The following is a 21573-nucleotide window of genomic DNA, read 5'->3' on the forward strand; positions in this document are numbered from 1 at the left end:
TGGTACTGGCGGCCGGTCCAGGGGCGAGCTGCTGGAACAGCGGAAGTCTGGGGCAGGCAACACGAAGAAAAAACCACAGGCGGCGGCGGCATACCCCTCTCGGTACGGCGGCGACCGGCCCTAGAAGCGGCAGACGGCGTCACCGACACAGCATGGGGAGTGTAGACCAGCGGGGGGAAGCAGCATAAGCGGCCGTGAAGGTTGTAGTGGAGACCACTCCAAGGTCACCGCCCCAGACCTCGCTAGACTCTGCAGCAGATCGTGGATGCTAGGCACGCCCTGCAGCCGCAGTGGTCCATACCTGTCCAAGGTCGTCTCCCACGGTCTGTAGCACTGCGGTAGCACAGACAGATTAGTAAGAGGGGTTCCCTCACGCACGGGGGGGGAGACATGCCCCACCCGAACGGAAGGAAGACCCCAAAAACAAAATACGAGGAAGCTGAGCGGGGGGGCAGGAAAGAAGACGAAGAATCGGATACCAAGGGAGTCGCGGGAGAGCTTTCCGACGACTTCCTGGCAGACCTTCGCTTCCCCTACCCCCGCACAGCAGTGAAAAGTAATATGAAAATGAAACAGAATACTGCACTTGCGATTCACTTCATAGAACTTAAAGAGGGAAAAATCAATTCCCGGTAAGAGCGGAAACTTGATCCATAATAATATGATGCTATCATAAATATATATGAAAATGAACAATACTGCACTTGCTATTTTCACTTTCACAGCAATAAATCGTAAGGATTAATTCCCGGGTAAGAGCGGAAATTGATCCAAAATTAAATTTGATGCAATTAATAAATGAAAATGAAAAGAAAACTGCATTGCGAATCCACTTTCATTGCATTCTATTCATACAAAATAAGAGGTCTCTGCCGGCGCAATCAAGCTCTCGGCAACGAACGCACAGGGCAAAAATATAATGAAAAAGAGTACTTACATCTTTCAATTACACACTTTCGCCCAAAATACATGACTCGGCGCGAGTGCGCCCGCCCTCGGCACCGAGACATAATTCAAGGGTTCAATTCATGAAAAGAGCGGAAATCGCCGTCTCTACGGCGATAGCTCCATGTTGATTCATAATTAAGTAATGAAAATGAAAACAGTGTACTTACAGTTTCATTTTCAAGTCAAACCAAACCATTAGTAGAAAATGATATTGTAATGATACAATTAAGTTTGTTCATACTTACCTGGCAGATATATATATAGCTGTATTTTTCCGAATCCGACAGAAATTTAAACACTTACGACACACGCAGTGGGAGTCAGGTGGTTAGTACCCATTCCCGCCGCTGGGAGGCGGGTATCAGGAATCATTCCCATTTTCTATTCATAATTTTTTATTTCCACTGTCTCCTGAGGGGAGGTGGGTGGGTACTTCGATTATATATATCTGCCAGGTAAGTATGAACAAACTTAATTGTATCATTACAATATCATTTTGTTCATGAAACTTACCTGTCAGATATATATATAGCTGAATCCCACCTTTGGTGGTGGGAGTAGACAGAATAGAAGATTTTAGGAAACATATATATGCAGATAATTGATATCTTGATTCCTTACCTGTTAGCATAGCTGACTTCGTGGTTACTGCCGCGTAAGTCTGCTTGTGCTACTAGAGTTGCCAGCGAGGTAGAGACCTATATAGCTGGTGCACTCCAGATGATCTGTCAACAGGGCGAGACCACGACGTGACTAGACCATTGACCATACAAATGAGGGCAACGAAGTAAAAACCAAACCACCTGGCGTAGCCTACCAAAAGTATCCACATAGACTAAGCTAATGGAAGGGAGATCCGCCGCAGGCGGTCAACCCCACAACCATAACACAAGTTAAAAACTCCCTAAACCATTAAAGGATAGGATGAGCGCTACTCCTGCCCCCAAAACAGTGTCTGCAGCGACGTATGGTCCGAGCGAGTAACATTTTCGTATGTTGCTTTCACCTCCCGCAGGTATGTGAAGCGAACACCGAATTGCTTCGCCAATAAGTGGCGCCCAAAATGTCTTTGATTGCCATATTTTGTGAAAAGCCACCGAAGTAGCAATAGCCCTCAACTCGTGGGCTTTTCACTTTCAGAAGCTCCATGTCACTTCACTACACTTTTCATGGGCTTCCTTGAACCGTACTTCTTAAGAAGACGCCAGTGCATTCTTCGACATCGGAAGATCTGGTTTTTCACAGAGCACCACAAGTTCTCGAAGAACCTCTGCATGCTCTGGTTCTCTGCAAATAAAAAACTTGAGAGCCCTGACAGGCACAGGACTCTCTCAGCTTCAGGTCCCACTAGCTCCGACAACCCTTGATCTCGAACGTTCTCGGCCAGGGTTGGAAGGGTTCTCGTTCTTTGCTAGAACGTAGGACTTAAGGAACAAAACTGCACTATGATCCTTGAAACCCAATATGCTTGCTTATGACTTGAATTTGCGCTAACCCTCTTCGCCGTCGCCATGAGCGTTTAGGAAAATGGTCTTCTTAGTAAAGATTTCCTAAGCGAGGCTAAATGGAGCGGTTCAAATTGACTCGACATGAGAAACTTCAGTACCACGTCTAAGTTCCACGTGGTACTTTAGGTTGGAGAACTTTCACAGTCTCAAATGATCTAATGAGATCATGAATGTCTCTATCATTCGCTAAGTCGAGTCCTCTATGTCTGAAGACCACAGAAAGCACGCTTCTGTAGCCTTTAATCGTGGGAACGGCTAGTTTTCGCTTCTTTCCTAAGGTGAAGAAGGAAATCTGCTATCTGGCTCACAGAGGTTTGAGGGGTGGAGGAAATGCCCTCCTTCTGCACCAACTTCTAAAGACAGCCCACTTTGATTGGTAAACTGCGATTGAGGAGGGCCTCCTTGCGGTGGCAATCGCCGTTGCCACAGGTCTTGAAAAACCCCTCGCTCTGGCCAACTTCTTGATAGTCTGAACGCAGTCAGACTCAGAGCGGGGAGGTTTTTGTGGTACCTCTCGAAGTGGGGCTGTCTGAGTAGATCTTTCCTTAGGGGCAGAGTCCTCGGAAAGTCTACTAGGAAGGACTCACCTCCGTGAACCAGTCGGCCGCTGGCCAGAAGGGGGCGATGAGGGTCATTCTCGCTCCTTCTGATGCAGCGAACTTCCTCATTACTTCCCGAGGATTTTGAATGGGGGAAAAGCGTAAATGTCTAGTCCCGACCAATTCCACAGTAGGGCGTCTACTGCCACTGCTCCCGGGTCCAGAACTGGGGAGCAATACAGCGGAAGTCTCTTCGTTCGGGAAGTTGCGAAAACGTCCACATGAGGACGGTCCCCACAGCTTCCCATAGCGCCTGGCATACTTCCTGATGAAGGTCCATTCCGTCGGCAGAAGCTGTCCTTGCCGACTGAGAAGGTCCGCTCGCACGTTTTCCACGCCTGACACAAACCTTGTCAGAATCGTGACGTTTTGCGACTCGACCCAAATCAGGATATTCCTCGCGATGACGAACAGAGAATGAGAGTGAGTTCCCCCTGTTTCCTGAGGTATGCCAAGGCTGTGGTGTTGTCCGAGTTTATCTGAACCACTTTGCTGGAGACTTCCCTCCTCGAAGAACCTTAGAGCGAGGTAAACCGCTGAGAGTCTTTAGGTTGATGTGCCAGGACACCTGTTCCCCTCTCCAGGTGCCTGACACTTCAAACCCTCCCAGTGTTGCTCCCCAACCGTGGAGGACGCGTCGGAGAACAACACTAGGTCGGGGTTCCGAAGCTTGAGCGAAAGTCCTTCCGCAAGCTTCTTTGGATCCAACCACCATTTGAGGTGCTTTTTCACTTCTTCCGTCAAAAAACAAGACCTCTTCTAGATCCTGTTTGCGTGACCAATTGCTTGAGAGGAAGAACTGAAGTGGTCGGAGGTGCAACCTTCCCAGAGAAACAAACTTCTCCAGTGAGGAAATGGTCCCCAGCAGACTCTCCATTTCCCCATCACCGAGCATGTTTCCTTCCCTGAAGGCCGACACTTTGTCCAGGCATTGAATCCCAGTCGTCTAGGTAAGAAGAGATCCTTTTTCCGCAAGAATGGGAGGCACCTCGCAACGTTCTTCATAAGAACGGTGAACACCATCGGCGCCGTGCTGAGACCGAAGCAGAGTGCCCTGAATTGGAAAATCTCCCTTTCAGGACAAACCGCAGGTATTTCCTTGATCGGGGATGGATGGGGACGTGAAAGTATGCGTCCTGAAGGTCTAACGAGACCATCCAATCCCCCGGTCTTAAAGCTGCAAGCACGGATTGAGGTGTCTCCATCTTGAACTTCTGCTTGGTAACGAGCGATTTAGACTGCGACATCCAGAACGGGGCGCCACCCCCCTGACTGCTTCGGCACTAGTAACAGACGGTTGTAAAACCCACCCCGGAGAACTCCGGTCGAAGACCTGTTCCACTGCCTGCTTCTCGATCATTTGATCTAGTAGATCGTGAAGCACTTTCTGCTTTTCTCCCTGATACGACGGAGACAAATCCTTTGGTGTCGAAGACAGCGGGGGTAACATCAGGAAAGGAATTCTGTACCCCTTCTTGACGATGTCCAGAGACAAGCGTCGGCACCTCTCTCTTCCCAAGCTTTCGCGAAATGTAGAAGCCTGGCTCCTACCGGCGGTGTCTGAAGGACTTCCCTCTCACTTCTTGCTCTTGGAAGGAGCGGGAGTCTTGCCTCTGAAAGAGCCTCTTCCTCGAGGGGCTGGCTTCGAGGAAGAAGCGGATCGAAAGGGCTTCGACTTCTTCAAAGCAGAGGAGACCCAGAAGACGAAGAAGTAGCAGGCTTCCTAGAAGACTGTGCCAGAAGGTCTTGAGTTGCTTTCTCCTGGAGACTAGCAGCTATGTCCTTTACCATAGACTGGGGGAAGAGATGTTCTGAGAAAGGAGCGAAAAGAAGATCCGCTTTTTGCGCATGGTGATACCGACTTTGCAGTAAAATTGCAAAAAAGTGCTCTTTTCTTAAGCAGTCCCGTGCTGAAATGAGCAGCCAATTCCTCAGAACCATCCCTGACGGCCTTGTCCATGCAATACAATACACTGGACAGCTCCCCCCCCCCAGACTGATGGAATCAGAACTCCTGGACCTGGCATCCAATACTCCCAGGCCACCAGTCAAGAAAATTAAATGACCTCTAGTGTCCTGAAGAGGCCTTTAAGGTGAAAGTCAACTCGCTATGTGTCCACGAGACCTTCGAGGAAGACAAAAAAGATCTTCTGGTGGCATTTTACAATGCTACCAAGTCTCCTTGAGCTGAGGCTGGAATGCTTGACTCCGACGTTTTCTCCCGTCTCATACCACATACCAGCTTTGCCACCGAGTCTTGAAGGTGGTAAAGCGAAAGAGGTCTTGCCCGAAGCTTTCCTCCTTTTCCATCCAATCATGGACCTTTCTAAAAGCTTGCTTCGTAGAAAGCGACTTCTTCATTCTCACAAAGCCCGAGATCTTAGCAGCTTTGGAAGACGAAAACTGAGAGGGAGGAGTACGTGGAGCTTCAGGTTGGAAGTGTCTGCAAAGACTGACTGAGTAACGGAGTCAAAACCTTGTAGTCCGTCGAAACTGGAGCCAACTGCTGTTCTTCGTCCACTTCGACGAAAAGCGTCACTAACTTCCTCTTCAGACACTGGAGAAGTCGGAGGAAGTAAAGAAGAGTCCCGAGCTTTTCTCAAAAGAGAAAGAACGCGAACAGGAAGAGTTCCGCCTCCGCTTGTGCTTGCGGAAGTGGAAAACTGACGTCCGTACCGTAGGCGCGCGTTTGGCGTCCGAAGCCAATCTACTGGCGCCGACAGAAGCGCGCTCAAAACGCCGCAGGTGTACACCTGGCGTCCACTTGTGCGCGCTGAGCGTCCACTGGTGCGCGCCGAGCGTCCACTGATGCGCGCCGAGCGTCCACTGGTGCACGCCGAGCGTCGCTAAAACTCTCTGAGCGTCCACTGGCGCTCGCGAAACTTGCACCAAGTACGTTCGGCGTCCACTCAAAGCGCGTTTTGAACTTTCACAGAAGCGCGCTCGGCATCTAAAGAAACTCGCTTCTTATCCACAAGTTTCGTAGCAGCAAGGAAAACAACCGCTTCACGAGAGCGAGAAACTAATTTCTCGCCTCCTCTAGAAAGTTGCTGGGGAGCAGAACGAACTCTAGAGGGAGACTCAAACGGAGAGAGAGACGAGCGAGGAGAGGGGAGAGAGAACGCCTCGACCTCTTCACAGGAAGATTGTCATCCTTCTTACGGCGACGTGGAACAGTCTCTCGAAGGAAAAACATCTCGAAGTTGCTGCTGAAGAGACTGGAGAATCTTGCTTGTAGGTGAAGCCTCCTTTTCTGGGGAGGGGCTGATCCTGTGAGCAGGAGAGTGGCGAGGGGACGCCTTCTTGCTACTCCCAGGAACCGCCGCTTCACGCACCTTAGAGCGAATGCGGCGCTCGAAAAGAAACATCTAGGGAAGATTCCGCCTCCGAATAATCCTTACGCTTCTTCTTGCGGAGGAAAAGCAGCAAACGCACTATCAGGCGACGAGCAAAGTTCCGGAGACAACTTGGACGTGAAGCGTCCCGAACGCGAGCCGTCCTTTTCAGCGGACGTGATGCGGTATGAGAGCTCCACCCTTGCGCGGGGAGGAAGCTTCAGAAGAAGAAAAGCACTCCTTGAGAAGACGTGCACGCGCCACGCTCCTTGGCAGGTTCTGTGGGTTATGTTCGTCAGAAGCTGCCGAAGGCACGCCAGATCGGTGGGGTTCCTCGTAACCCTCCTTCGACTTTCGACATGCTCTCTCCCCGTAATCTGGGAGTCAAGCAGAGGTCTAGGTCCTAGAGGCGGAATGAGGCCGATCTGACGCACCCCCAACCCTCCACTACACAAGGGGCAACTTTTCACTGCACTTCTCTTCACTTTTGCTCTCCAGAGCTAACACTTTTGATTCTAAGTTACGAATCGATTCAAGAATAGCGATAATGTATTACCTTCTACCGACACTGTCTCAGGGGCCGGAGGCAACACTACAGGGGTAGGAGCATAATCTACAGAAGGAGGGTTAGCAGGAGAATAATTTAAATCTTGCCTACCTGAAACACTCCTGGAGGAAGACCTCCTTAACCTATCTCGCTCAAGTTTCTTAAGATAGGTTTCATACGCCTTCCATTCCGACTCTGTTAGTCTTTCACACTCCTTACAACGACTTTCAAAACGTACATTCATTCCCCCTGCAAACTTTACAAACAGAATGTGGGTCTACTGAAGCTTTCAAGTAGCCTACCTCTACATTCAGACATGGAACAAAATCTAGCGCTAGCAGAACTAGACCCTGACATCTTGATCAAAGAAAAATCAATACCAAATTCAAATCAAAACCAAAGTCACGTGTGCCAAGCCACCGATCCAATCAGATACCAAAGAAAAACCAAAAGGGATACTCAAGTAGCTAGTAAGATTCCAAAATCTGGACGGAGGTGCTGCAAACAGGTGTTTCCAGCACCGGCGACAGAAAAATTATGAATAGAAAATGGGAATGATTCCTGATACCCGCCTCCCAGCGGCGGGAATGGGTACTAACCACCTGACTCCCACTGCGTGTGTCGTAAGTGTTTAAATTTCTGTCGGATTCGGAAAAATACAGCTATATATATATCTGACAGGTAAGTTTCATGAACAAAACACAATATAAACAAAGCATACGACGATGAAGCGGGCAGAGAGCGATGACGAACACGTCCTTCACACCCGCGGCCGAAAGCAAAAGTGATTCTTCACCTCTCGGGCGCGCGGGCGCGCGCACGATCGGACAAGCAGTTAACTACCGTTCTCCCCTTGTTCGAAGCTTACGACCGTCCGCTGCCCGCTAGTTACCTTCGCTATTGTGAAAGGAACGAGGGTTTGTATTACGTATCGGAACAAAGCAATATTAACTGACAAAGACCTCTATAATTCACGAAACCCGTGGTCTTGCTGGGGTTTCGAAAACGAAGTTGCCTTTCACTTTAAGCTTCCTCCGAAGCACTGCTTACTTCACATTCTTCGCAGGCGATGTAGAAGGGATCACCGAAGTTAGGTAAAAAATCTTTAGGCCCAAATCAGCTTGAAGACTTCAACAGAAACGTTCAGCCAGGCGACACACCTGGCCGTGCGCGCTCGGCGTCACTGACTAGCAGCGAGCACGCTCGGCGTCCATTGCGAGCAGCGAGCACTCTCGGCGCGCGCCCGCTGGCGTCCACTGGCGAGCAGCGGAGCACTCTCGGCGCGGCACTCTCCCGGCGCCGCTCGCGCTCTGTATCCACTGGCGTGCGCTCGCCTCGGCGTCTACTGGTGCGCGCTTGGCGTGCACACCGCGCGCGCGCCTGGCGTCCATCCGAACGTCCCGTCCAGAAAGCCGAGCGTCAAAAAAAAAGCGTGCAGAAAAGCGTCACGCTCCTGACAGGCGTCAATGCAAGCGAAACTGCCTTCAGGGAAGAGCATTAGACATCTCGGAGAGAAAACCGACTGCACGAAGCAGTCTCAGGTGAAGGGTTGATCGTGTGAGAATACGCGGGGCGAGGGAAACGCCTTCTTATTCTCACAGCAACAAAGCTAGGACGTCCGCGCTCAAAAGCGTCCTGCTAATATGACTTGCTTTCCCTTTTCTCGGTGGAAAGACGTACACGAGTTCAGGCGACGTTCGCCTTCTTACTTCTCACTGCAACGCATGACGAGAGAGAGAGAGAGGACGTGAAACGTCCTCTTCTATAAAGCTTCTATTTAAAGGGCGCGAGTCCTTCCGAAAGCTCCAAACCCTGCGCAGGGAGGACGCTTCGGAGGACGAGAAGCAATCCTTCAGGATTCGTGCACGCACTTTGGCAGCCTGGGAGTAACTTCAGGTCTGCCGAAGGCACGTCAGATCGGTGGGAAGTTCTCGTAACCCTCCTTCGGCTTTCGACATGCTCTCTCCCTGTTCTTGGGAGTCAAGCAGAGGTCCCGGCCTAGAGGCGAAATAAGGCGATCTGACGCACCCTCCACTACACAAGGGGCACTGTCACTGCACTTAGCCACTTCACTTTTGCTCTCCAAAGCCAGCACTTTCGATTCTAAGTTACGAATCGATAGAGTATCAGAGAAAGGTCAATACCCTCTACAGAAACTGTTTAGGGTCCGAAGGCAACATTACAGGGTTAGGAGTAACAACTACAGAAGTAGCACTTTTCACCACAATGATAGGAGAGCGAGCACCTTAGATTCCAAGATACAGATGGAATCTATAACGTAAAGGGCATTACCTCACGAGACATATTTATAGCCCGTAGGCCATACTACAGGGTTAGGCAAAATAGTCTACAGGTAGGTTAGCCTACCCTGACTTTATTTACTGATTAATTGCGTACATATGAATCATACGTCTTCCTTATGGAATTAGACAAAGTCTCACACTCCTTACATGACAAATCTCAACAAAGAAGCAAGACACATAGCCCTCGTGCATATCGAGTGCGGAACTACCGAAGCTTTCGGTAGCCACACCCTATCTTAGCAGACAACACCCTCTGAAACTAGCCTAACTAGATTCAGATATACAAAAATGAATCATATTCAAAACAATTTAAGATAGCGTATGCCTAGCCACAAATCCAAGTCAATAAATCAAAAGACAATTAGGATATTTAGCGGCCATGAAGTTTCCAAAATCCTAAGACGGAGGTACTGAAAACAGGTGTTTCCAGCACCGGCGACAGAAAAATTATGAATAGAAAATGGGACTGGTTCCTGATACCCGCCTCCCAGCGGCGGGAATGGGTACTAACCACCTGGCCGACCACTGTGTGTGCCGGAAGTTTTTGAATTTCTGTCGGGACTTCAGAAAATACAGCTATATATATATCTGACAGGTAAGTTTCATGAACAAAATAACTTTTTTGAGCCGACGTATGGTAAGTCCATTCGGAAATCGGGGGAGATTTTGACTCGACGTTTAATACGTCCATTCTGCGTTTAAGGGTTAATTCCTTGCTACAGCACTGACCCCTACATTTAACACATTTGGAGTGCGGATCGTAACAAAGTTTAGCTAATCTAGTTTTGCAGCACCTAACTGAAGAAGAACTAGCATCAGACATCTTCGTAATAACTTGTTAATAACTAGGAAGCTAACTGATGAAGCAAAAAAGCCAACCAAGAAATTGTACATCAGCAAAAGGAAAAAATCCACAATGGCGATGAAAGTCGACTGCAACAACAAACCACCGGTGTTACCCCGTGGCAGGCAGAAAACAAATTGAAGTCTAAAGATTAGCAGTACCAGGTACTCCCAAAGTGGGCGGGATCTGTATCACCTACACAAACAATGGCAGCGCTGCTACCACCCCAGGAATTTGAATTTTCGACTGCCAGGTAAGAAAGAGTACAGCTAATGTAATTGTTTTGTAAGTCACTTATGTGAAAACATATTTTACAAAGACCTCACATGCTTATTTTAGTTCATATGGCTCTTTCATAAGTTTCATTATGTTGATGAAACTTCAATCTTTTGAATGGTATGCTTCAGATGTAACTGTATTATTGTTCCACCAATTACATATAAAGTGAAAAAGGGTGGTCTTCTCGAGTGAAATGGACTCAACACGACTGTTTACCCTATGGCCTTAAATTGTAACTTGGGAGAAAAAACTTACTTCAAGAGGAAAGTAGAAGTCTCGAGGTGTTGCTGTGACTGACACTGGCTCTTGACTAGGTAATGTCTATCCTGGGCTACTGGATGTATTTACTTTTTCGAGAAGGTGGTCGTGCTAAGGTCGAGGCCGGCCATTCGGAATTTTACCCTTGGTCATAGCCTATTATTCCCATTGAAATCCAAACTGCAGAAATACCCACTACCTAGGCTATTTCTTCAGTAGCTTTGACCCCTCACTTTGCATTTGCTCCCTGATATACCGGCTAGTCTAGTAGCTAGGTAGCCTAGTATTAGCCTACCTATAGGGTAAAACAATTGCCTTGAGTCCATCTAACTCAAGCAGATCACCCTTATTTACTTGATATTTAATTGGTGAAACAAGAATAATTACATCTTTAAGCATACCATTCAAACGATTGAAGTTTCGTCAACATAATATAATATATGAAAGCCCTATACGAACTAAAATAGGCATGTGAGGTCTTCGTAAAATATGTTTTCGTAAAACATGTTTTCATGGCGGTTTTTAAATCCAATATGGTGTCGACTGACTGAGGCGCTGTTCGTAACTGGCATGGATCTCACGTCCTTCCCAGACTCATTTGAACAATATTAGCGTATACATGTAACGTTTATTGATCTTACTCAAGACTGCAGTTGTAATCAGCACAATAAAACATTTTGTTGCCTAAATTAGTGAAAGTATGAGACCTCTTATTCCCGAGGTCATGGTTTGAACTGAAATTCATTTTTACCTAATAATCAATGGTTTTATCCTTACTGCCATCACAACTGAAACTCCACAGTGCTTATTTGATTGTTATTATACACGTTTTGGTCTTAATTCAATCCAAATTGAAATTGAACTACGTTGCTGTTCTTGGTTCCTTAGCACTCACTCCACAAACGCAGTTACGGGCAGCACAAGAGTACGCAGTGTATGAGGTGCAAAGCTTTATTTCCTTAATTGTTTACTTGTAGCACCTACATTTTTCCGGGCCCACCCAACCGCCGACTGAAATTGGTGGAAGAACACCAAAACCAATATGGCGGTGATACCAAAACAACAACAAACAAAGTAGATCCGAAAGTTTAAGCAAAACAACAAAAAAACAATGTAGAGACACAATCTTAATAGTAACTCTAAAGGGGGATCCCATTGGGAAACTGGGGTTTTTGGGTGGGCGAGACGGATACGAGTGGTGAAGACCGCCGAAAACTTTAGAGAAACAGTAAAGGGGGACGCCATTGGGAACTGGGGTTTTTGGGTGGGAGGAAACTGACAAGGTGAGTGCGGGAGCAAAATAACAAACAATTTAGCAGCAGGTTGACCCCTTACTCTACAATCGCGAGGCGGGCTACGCTAGCCTACTACTTACCCTGAACCCCCCAGTATGGTAACAAAGGTTGTGAGCTAACCAAACGGACCAACCTAACCTGACTTAGGGTGCGTAGCCTAACCTGACCGGGGGCGAAGCCAGTATGGTAACAGGTTATGACCTAATCCATAAAACCAACTGCCTGTAGTCGTGTGCTGCCCGCAACTGTGTTTGTGGAGTGAGCGCCTAGAAACCAGGAACTGCAATGTAGTTCAAGTGTAATTTGGAGTGAATTAAGACCATAATTACTATCAAATAAGCACTGTGGAGTTTCAGTTGTGATGGCAGTAAGGATAAAACCACCGATTACCTACAAGGTAAAAATGAATTTCAGTTCAAACCATGACCCCGGGAATAAAGTTTCATACTTTCACTAATATAGGCAAAAAAATTTTGTTTTATTGTGCTGATTACAACTGCAATCTTGAGTAAGATCAATAAACATTACATAGGCTATATACGCTAACATTGTTCAAATGAGTGCTGGGAAGGCTGGGAAAGATGGTGGATTGTCCGCGGTTAGACCGGCCAGCCACACGATTGCTACCATATTGGATTGCAAAACTGCCTTGAAAACATTTTACGAAGAGCTCACATGCTTATTTTAGTTCGTATGGGGCTTTCATACCTAGGCTATATCACATTATGTTGATGAAACTTCAATCTTTTGAATGGTATGATTAAAGTTGTAATTATATTCTTGTTTCACCAATTAGGGTAAAATATCACAGCAGGCCAAGCAGGCCACCTACAATCAACGCTAGCCACCCTCCGAAAAAGTACATTATAACTCGTCCTGACACCGGAGATGGGCATCAGTCGCGACTTCTTGTTGGTGAAAAACGGAGATAAAGACCTCTACTCTCCTTTCGAAGTAAGTATTTTCTCCAAAGTTAGAAATTAAGGCCAAATTTTAAGATTTAAACAGAGGGTACTGAAAAGGGTGGCTACGGCAGTGGAAATCTCACCAAAACGCTTTAGAAATTTTTACTTACAACTAAAAATGTTTCGAAGATTGACGCTATCTTGATGTTTACGGAGTCGCTTGTGTCAACAAACTTCCCATTTCATGTGCTAAATCTACACACCACTTGTACCCATAGACGCTGGGGCACTTTCATCACAACAATCGTAAACCCACCTCTTACCAGCACTTATTCGTACTTATTCAAGGGGACTACGGCATTCTTTGCGGCGTTTTGCGCTCTTCAATTGTTTATCAGTGTTGTCAATTGGTATGTGTTTACCCTCCAAACTAGGTATAAGACTTACACAAAACCGGGGAAATAAGTGAAATTAGCGTATCTATTTGTAGTATATATACATATTAGAGCAATTTTATCATTACTGCATTACTATGACAACTAGAATTCATCGAAACAGTTTGTAAATGCATCGGCGTATGTGTGACGCTCCACTAGATTGGCAACGATGAGCCATTTTTCCTCACGTCGTCTGCTCGTAAGTATACATCCGAAACATTTGTAATTTTTGGGGGTTAATTTGGCTGCAAAAAAGGGATAATGGACATGAATTAAATAAACATTTTGAAGTAGAGTTAAACTAAATATTGAGTAAAGTAAACAATTAAGGGAATAAAGCTTTGCATCTCATAATCAGTGTTGTCGTCTGCTGCTCGTAACTTTGTTTACGGAGTGAGTGCTTAGGAAACACGAACAGCAATGTGGTTCGAGTGCACTGTGGAGTGAATTAAGACCAAAATGTGTATAATTACAATCAAATAAGCACTGTGGAGTTTCAGTTGTGATGGCAGTAAGGATAAAACCACTGATTACAAGGTAAGAATGAATTCAGTTCCAACCATAACCCTGGGAATAACAAGTTTCATACTTTCACTAATATAGGCAACAAAATGTTGTTTTATTGTGCTGATTACAACTGCAATCTTGAGTAAGATCAATAAACGTTACATACATACGCTAACATTGTTCAAATGAGTGCTGGAATGCCTGGGGAAGATGGTTGGCCGTCACTGATGAGAACCGTCCATGCAAAACGTAGCCGCCATATTGGATTTCAAAACTGCCTTGAAAACATATTTTACGAAGAGCTCACATGCTTATTTTAGTTCGTATGGGGCTTTCATATATCACAATATGTTGACGAAACTTCAGTCTTAAATGGTATGCTTAGAGTTGCAATTGTATTCATGTTTCACCAATTAAATATCGAGTGAATAAGACCCGTCCACCGTGATGAGGGTTGGCCTGTCGTGATATTCTACCCTAAATATCGAGTGAATAAGGCCTGGCCAAAGTGATGACGATGGATCGTCCATGGTTGTTTACCCTAATTGTATTCTTATTTCACCAATTAAATATAGAGTGAATAAGGCTGATCCACCTGATAACAATGGATCCAAGGTGGTGTTTCCCCCCTACCTAATTTGAGAGGAAAGTAGAGCTCTCGAGGTGTTGCTTCCATGACCATTGACTTGTGACTGTTGTCCATCTCCGGTGTCAGGATGAGTTAAAGTACTTTTTCTGGAAGGTAGGTCAACGAGTGGGCAAGACTGGCCTAGGTAGTTCACTCGGTTGTTTACCCTAAATCTTAACAAGCCAATCCTTGGCCTACATCTACCGCAGGCCTAGCCCGCAAAAGCATAGCCTAGGTATGTTACGTACAACCTATCCAAATTTAAGTGTCAACCTTGATCATAAACAAATTTTAAAATCCTGTGTAAACTGGGCATTTTGTGATGCTTTGCCGATGGCAGTACCTTCCCCACCGTAGCGTGGAAAAGGTAGTCCCTAACCTCGATGACAAAGCTTTTTCTGAATCTACGCAACATATTCCAACGCACATGTTGGGAATACATACTGCAATGCTCCATCGTTAATAAAATCCAACCAGTTTAACAAAAGTCTAATTATGTGGCATCGAAAATAGGAATTTTATCTTCATGAACTCACCTTACTTGATACCAATCAAAAGGTAAACAGCTTCTTCTTCATGACACGGAGCTCCGAACAGATGACCAAAGCAGCGTGATCGAAGTCTCGAAACATATGAACATCACAGTCACACATACATACATGGATTCTTAGAGCATTGGACGACTTAGTAATGCACCTCATTATGAAAAGTGAACGCCTCTGTAACCAAAATTGGCGATAATTTGTCTCCATCGACCGACCCATAATTCTAAGATTCCCAAATATCTTTAGAAAACATTAATAAATAATCATTTGTACATGATCTTACAGTCCGTGTGTACAGACATCTCACGGTTTTAGCATGTCTCAGAATCATGTTGTGCTTAAACTATTATCTATGTATGTGATACAGCAAGATACTTGAAACTAATGTATCGTGGACAAAAGAACTGTTAATTCCAAACTATCCCAGTCTATCTTTATATCAGATGCAAAATTGCAAAAATCCCCCTCCTTTTGGTTTATCCGGCGGTATCAACCGTTTTCATGAACAATTTATTCGTGTCAAACTGCTTTCTATTAGAAAAGACAGGTCTTGAGTTGGGATATTTTACATGCTTGGTTTTATTATCGTTCAGCGCAATATAGCTACGTAAAAATACTTTTTAACTTTAATTCCCTCTTCAATAGGTAGCTAACCATTGGAACTCAATCAGGATCAGGAGTGGTCTTATCCCATCGATTTCCATGATCAATGTAGTTTTTTTTTTTATCTCCTTCAGCTAATATTTTGGTATAGACTAACACGATCTTGTGAATACGTAGTTTTTTTATGTTTACTTGATGCTGCTCTGTAGGGCCACATTTCGAAAAATAAACATGCTGTACAAGAGTGATTAACCCCTTAACGCCCAGCAGCACGAAATCCTGCTAACAAGTTTATACAAATTTATACAAAATACTAGGATGTTCAGAGAACCAATAGCTATTAAGATTTTAACAAACATGTCTAATCTTCTTGCTGGCTTATCCATATTCTTGTAGGGCTCCAGATATAAAACTAGTGTTACTTTAAACACTAGTGAGTGAAGAGGTAAGAAACAGAAGCATCACATGGGCACCTTGTAATGATATGCAGTAAGTCTTCTTCTTACTGTATATGCCTTTTACAAATAAATATGGTCAAATGCAATGCTCAATGGATTGTCCTCTTGTATTATAAAATAATGAAAATGTAACATTATTTCGAAAGTAGAAAAAAGGAAAAATTTGAGCTTGGTAGGGTTTCCTGCCGCTGGGCATGGGTGTGAACAGATTCACGTAATGTCCGGATTTTTTTGTGTGAATATTTTGATGTGATTTCATAGAAATCTATACATATGTAGAACTTAACACTTCTTCATAAACATACACACTTGCAATAACAGGGTCTTATGTGCATGTGTACATGAGCATATTTGTTTGCACATTTGAACACACATTTGAAGGTACAAGCACTTTCTGGTGTAGCTATTAATATATAATATATATATATATATATATAGATATAACTCAATGAATGTGTCTATATCCATAACATACACACACATATATAAATAATTTGATCATGAAATACATATAACATGATGCTTTGTATAAACAAAGGTAATGTCACGGAGGAAAAATGAAAAGACGAGAAATGCCAAGATCTTTTGGTCTACACTACCCTTTTTACTTGAAGCACAACTGATCTGAACAGAGCAGAAACAATACAAGTAGGCTTAGTATACAAATTGACATTACAGGATTAACATAAGGTCCAACTCACTTTAAAGAAACGAAAAAACGCCCGTGGGTTAGATTAGAGATTTTATAGGCAGACACACACACGTAGTCGCAGATAATTTATTCAGAAAACAATACATTTTTGAAAACAAGGAAGCACATACGCTCGGGCAATACAGATTTAGTACAATCGGGAAATTAGATTAAGGATAGGGGTGCCTGGTCATTATTCGAAAAACAATACATTTTGTATTAGTAACATGAAATTTACAAAAATGTTCAAAGAATGAGTGAGAAACAAACATAGGATATAAATATAGCGAGCATAAGAGGAAAATTATTATAGCTTGAAACATGAAATAAATTCTTAAAGATAACAAAGAATTGTGTAAATTAACTGTAAAGTGTCCCCCATTAACTTATTTATATGGCTTAGTTAAAACTCATAAAGAAAACGACCCTATGCGGCCAATTATTTATATAATATATATAGTACTGTAGGATCAATTGCTTATAAACTATCTAAATATATTATTGTTATCCCCGCTACCTGAAACGGTATCTAATTCACACATCCGGATTTCTCCTGATCTTGTCGAAAAAATAAATAACATTGTATTAAACCCTAGTTTTATCTTTGTCAGTTTTGATGCATGTTCATTGTTTACAAAAGTCCCTATTGACTCTGTGCTAGAATATTTAAGTAATGAACTTGTATTGCATGAATTACCTATGTCCGTTAGTCACATAATTTCATTGATTAATTTGTGTATTTGTGATTGCAGATTTACTTTTAATGGAGAATATTACTAACAAATATTTGGTATGGCCATGGGTAATCCCTTATCACCTCTCCTTTCAAACTTATACAGGGAATTCTTTGAAAGATGGCACCTCCCGAATATCACACTTGTCCCCTTAAAATGGTTTAGATATGTAGATGACATCTTAGTAGTCTTACTTGTTGGTATCGATATAAATTATTTATTGTCTAAACTGAATAATTTAGTGCCATCCATAAAATTCGCTGTTGAAATTGAAATAACAATGTCACCCCTTTCCTAGATGCATGAATACATAGAGAATCTTTCCAGTGTAAATTCAGTATTTATAGGAAACCCACAAATAATTTAACATGTGTACATTTCAAGTCTGGCCACCATCTTAATATTAAAATTAAAATTTTCTCATCCATGTTCTTACGTGCTTTGCAGATTACCAGTCCACAATCTTTTTGACCAAGAAATAGAATGCATAAAAAAGATAGGAAATGATCTCTGCTACTCACCTCATATAATTGATTTATGTTATCAAAAAGCTCACAAAAAGTTTCATAGTGTTGTTAGTAATGAAAAAGAAACCCTTAAATATGTACTTAGCTTACCTTACTTTCGTGGATTTGAAACCATAAAATTAATATTTAAATCTTTTAATGTTAATGTTGTGTTTTCTTATAACAATACCGTTAAAGGTATGCTAATTAAGAATAGGCCCATAACAAATAACATCATTTACAAAATTCCTTGTAAGGATTGCTCGTCTTTTTGCGTTGGCCACTCAAGTAAAAATTTGGGTGTACGTATTAAGCACCATACGTATGTATTCATTTAGAAAAGCCCAGATTTCAAATGCACTATTTATCCATCTGAGCGACTATGTTTCAACAAATTTACTGGAATCAGCAATTATACAAATCACTAATAAAAACCAACTAAATCTTAGTCTGGGATTGTACCATTTGGACCCATATATTTGTAAAATGTTTATGAAGGACCTTAAAATGAATGAATTAACTACTAATTAAGTAGTCCCACAGGTTTTCAGTTATTATAATTTTTTTCTTTCTCTCTTATGCTCGCTATATTTATATCATATAGTCAGGTCGGCAACGTGGCCTCCTTGTGATTATGGGACATATGTTCGTTTCCCGGAACCAGACCTCACAATTTCTTCAAATTTCTTTGAACTTGGATCTTCAGGCTTTGTAGTGACAAGCGTATCCAAAAAAGAGCAACGAATTCAAGAAGTTAAGAGGGAATTGTGGCTATTAAAATTGCATACTCTTATAAGTTTTTTCACTGATGTCGACTCCTTCATTGCATGATGGGAATTATTCTTTTAGAAAGGAAGTCTCGTAGGTATTATGACAGTTGCTGGAAGTAGAACATTCTTTTCAATTCTAATACTTAGTGGCTATAGTAAACTTCCATCGTGAAGGGTGTATTGGCCTCAGCCTCATGATGTGTGTAATGTAATAGTCGTGTAACCAGCGACACGAGAAGAAGCACATTTGAGCAAATCATTTTATATATATATATATATATATATATATATATATATATATATATATATATATATATATATATATTTAGCTGATAACATGAAGATGACACAAGAAATTATACAAGGTTCATTCCGTTTTCAAACACATCAATAAAGTTTGTGAACCAAAATATCAACAAAAGTTTTGATATTAGTGAAATCATGGGGTCCTATTATGGGAAGCCTACGGATAAACAGTTCTTCAGAGGTAAACCCAAAAGGTTTGGTTTCAAATATTTAGAAGCATGTACTTAACAGTTGCTCTCGTGCAAATATTCTTGATGCTGGACTAGGACAAAGTTTAGATGTGGTAAGATAAATCTCTAAGCTAGCCAGCAAATAGCTTTTGATAGCATATTCACATTCCTGGTTTTTATGAGAAATTTCAGTGATCGGAGAACTGGTAGTACTACAGGGACACAGAGAAGGTTGGCTCCTAGGAACACCACTCATGCACCTAAAATCTATAGAGAAGTACCCAAAGGTTTCCCAGTGATGTAAAGCGAGAAACTTATTTCGTTATGCGTACTATTGAAGTTTATAATGAATATTTTCAACTAACTCAGTATTTCAATATGAAAATTAATTCAGTTTCAAATTAGTTTAATCTTATGGTTCGACAATTTTGATCAATTTCATTTCATGAGGGAAGAAAACTACCCATGCAAAGGAATATTTATGTTTACCTCTGTTAACGAATATGAATAAACAGAACAGTAATTAGTTTCACATTTTATAATGAATTATTTACCTCTACCTAAAAGATAAATATACTATTAGTTTAATTTACATTTCATTTATGGATATATATATATATATATATATATATATATATATATATATATATATATATATATATACGTATTCATATGTATACACATATTTATACATCTATACATTACACACACACACACACACACACACATATATATATATATATATATATATATATATATATATATATATATATTGTTACGAGGGGCCAAGTATCTGGTTACTACACTTACCATTCATTAACTGATACCTCACAAAACCCAGACACCTGAACCCTCCTCACAGGTATTAAACAACTGGATACTCTAAAGGCAACAGTGATCCCTTAACAACTTACCAGTATTGCAGAAAATCAGACTAAGTTCATCAAAACAAGTGTGAGGTAATCTTGTAAGTAATTAAATTAATCAAAGGGCATCACTCCATCAACAACTGTAAAAGTCTAAGTATTTCCCTGATTTCAGAAGTCTAAGTACTTCCCTTGTTCTAAGTCACTTCAAGTAAATTGAAAGAAAACAGATTAATCACCACTCTATGTTTCTACCTAACATAATCATAATCATATACTGGTATAAAATAAAGAAAACACTTATAAAAATTTTAAATGCAAAAATTTATTTTTAAGCTCAAAATTTATAAGTGAAATTCCCAATATCAGGGAAAATTACTGTGACTTGAAAACAAAGTAAAGTTTAATTAATTCTTGAATCAATTAAGTAAAATTAAATCAAAATCAATTTATCACAAAATTTAAGAAAATTAATTCAATCAAAATTCAAAAGTGTTAGGCAATAATTGAAAATTAGAAATTAATTCACAAGTGCTAAACAATAGTAAAACTTGAAAAGAATTCTAAGTAAATGCAAATTAATTCACAAGTGCTAAATTTAATTAAATGTGCAACGACTAATTAATGAAAATAACTAAGTCAATTAACCCTTAAACGCCGAAGGGGTATATTAAAAATCGTCTTCCGTGTGCCTAAGGGGTCTCAGAGTGAGAGCGGAAGCGGAAAAAATATTTTTTTCAAAAAATCACAGCGCGCTTAGTTTTCAAGATTAAGAGTTCATTTTTAGCTCCTTTTTTTCATTGCCTGAAGTTTAGTATGCAACCATCAGAAATGAAAAAAATTATCATTATCATATATAAATAATGCGATATATGATAGCGCGAAAACAAAATTTCATATATAATTGTATTCAAATTGCGCTATGCGCAAAGCAGTTTAAGGTAACGAGTTACTTTTTTTTCGTTGTAATTTACACTAAATTGCGATCATTTTGGTATATAACACATTGTAAAACGATAAAAGCAACACAGAGAAAATATTATCACAAAATGATGCATGAATTCGTAACATGCGGATGTAAACAAATATTTTTTCAAAAATTCACCATAAATGTAAATATTGTCCTAGAGACTTCCAATTTGTTTCAAAATGAAGACAAAGGATTGAATATTACTATACTGTAAGAGTTTTAGCTTACAATTGCAGTTTTTGACCATATCTGACGAGTTAAAGTTGACCGAATGTCGATTTTTTTTTATATTTCTTTTATATGCAATTATTTCGGAAATTATAAAAGCTACAACCTTCAAATATTTTTCGTTTTATTCTACATGAAATTGCGCACATTTTCATATATAACACTCTATGAAATGCCTAATATGAAACGGAGCCAATATTCCGAGAATACGACGTACGCATTTCGGAGATTTGCGGTGGAGAATCCGCGCGCTGAGGGAAGGAAAGTTTTTTTTTCTAAATTCACCATAAATCTAAATATTGTGCTAGAGACTTCGAATTTGTTTCAAAATTA

At 41.8% G+C, this 21573-nt stretch overlaps 1 protein-coding gene across 2 annotated transcripts in view; it reads right to left on the reverse strand.

Annotated features, from left to right (window-relative positions):
* The window catches only part of LOC135218383 (elongin-C), a 69842-nt gene extending 54757 nt beyond the window's left edge, over nt 1-15085 (reverse strand). For both annotated transcript variants that reach the window (XR_010315308.1, XM_064254672.1), the window contains exon 1: nt 14930-15085. The gene's annotated coding sequence lies outside the window, so the exon portion shown is untranslated. The remainder of the gene's footprint in view (nt 1-14929) is intronic.
* Between the last annotated feature and the right edge of the window lie 6488 nt (nt 15086-21573).

This window comes from Macrobrachium nipponense, chromosome 9 (assembly GCF_015104395.2).
Source record: "Macrobrachium nipponense isolate FS-2020 chromosome 9, ASM1510439v2, whole genome shotgun sequence".
Taxonomy (NCBI): Eukaryota; Metazoa; Arthropoda; class Malacostraca; order Decapoda; family Palaemonidae; genus Macrobrachium; species Macrobrachium nipponense.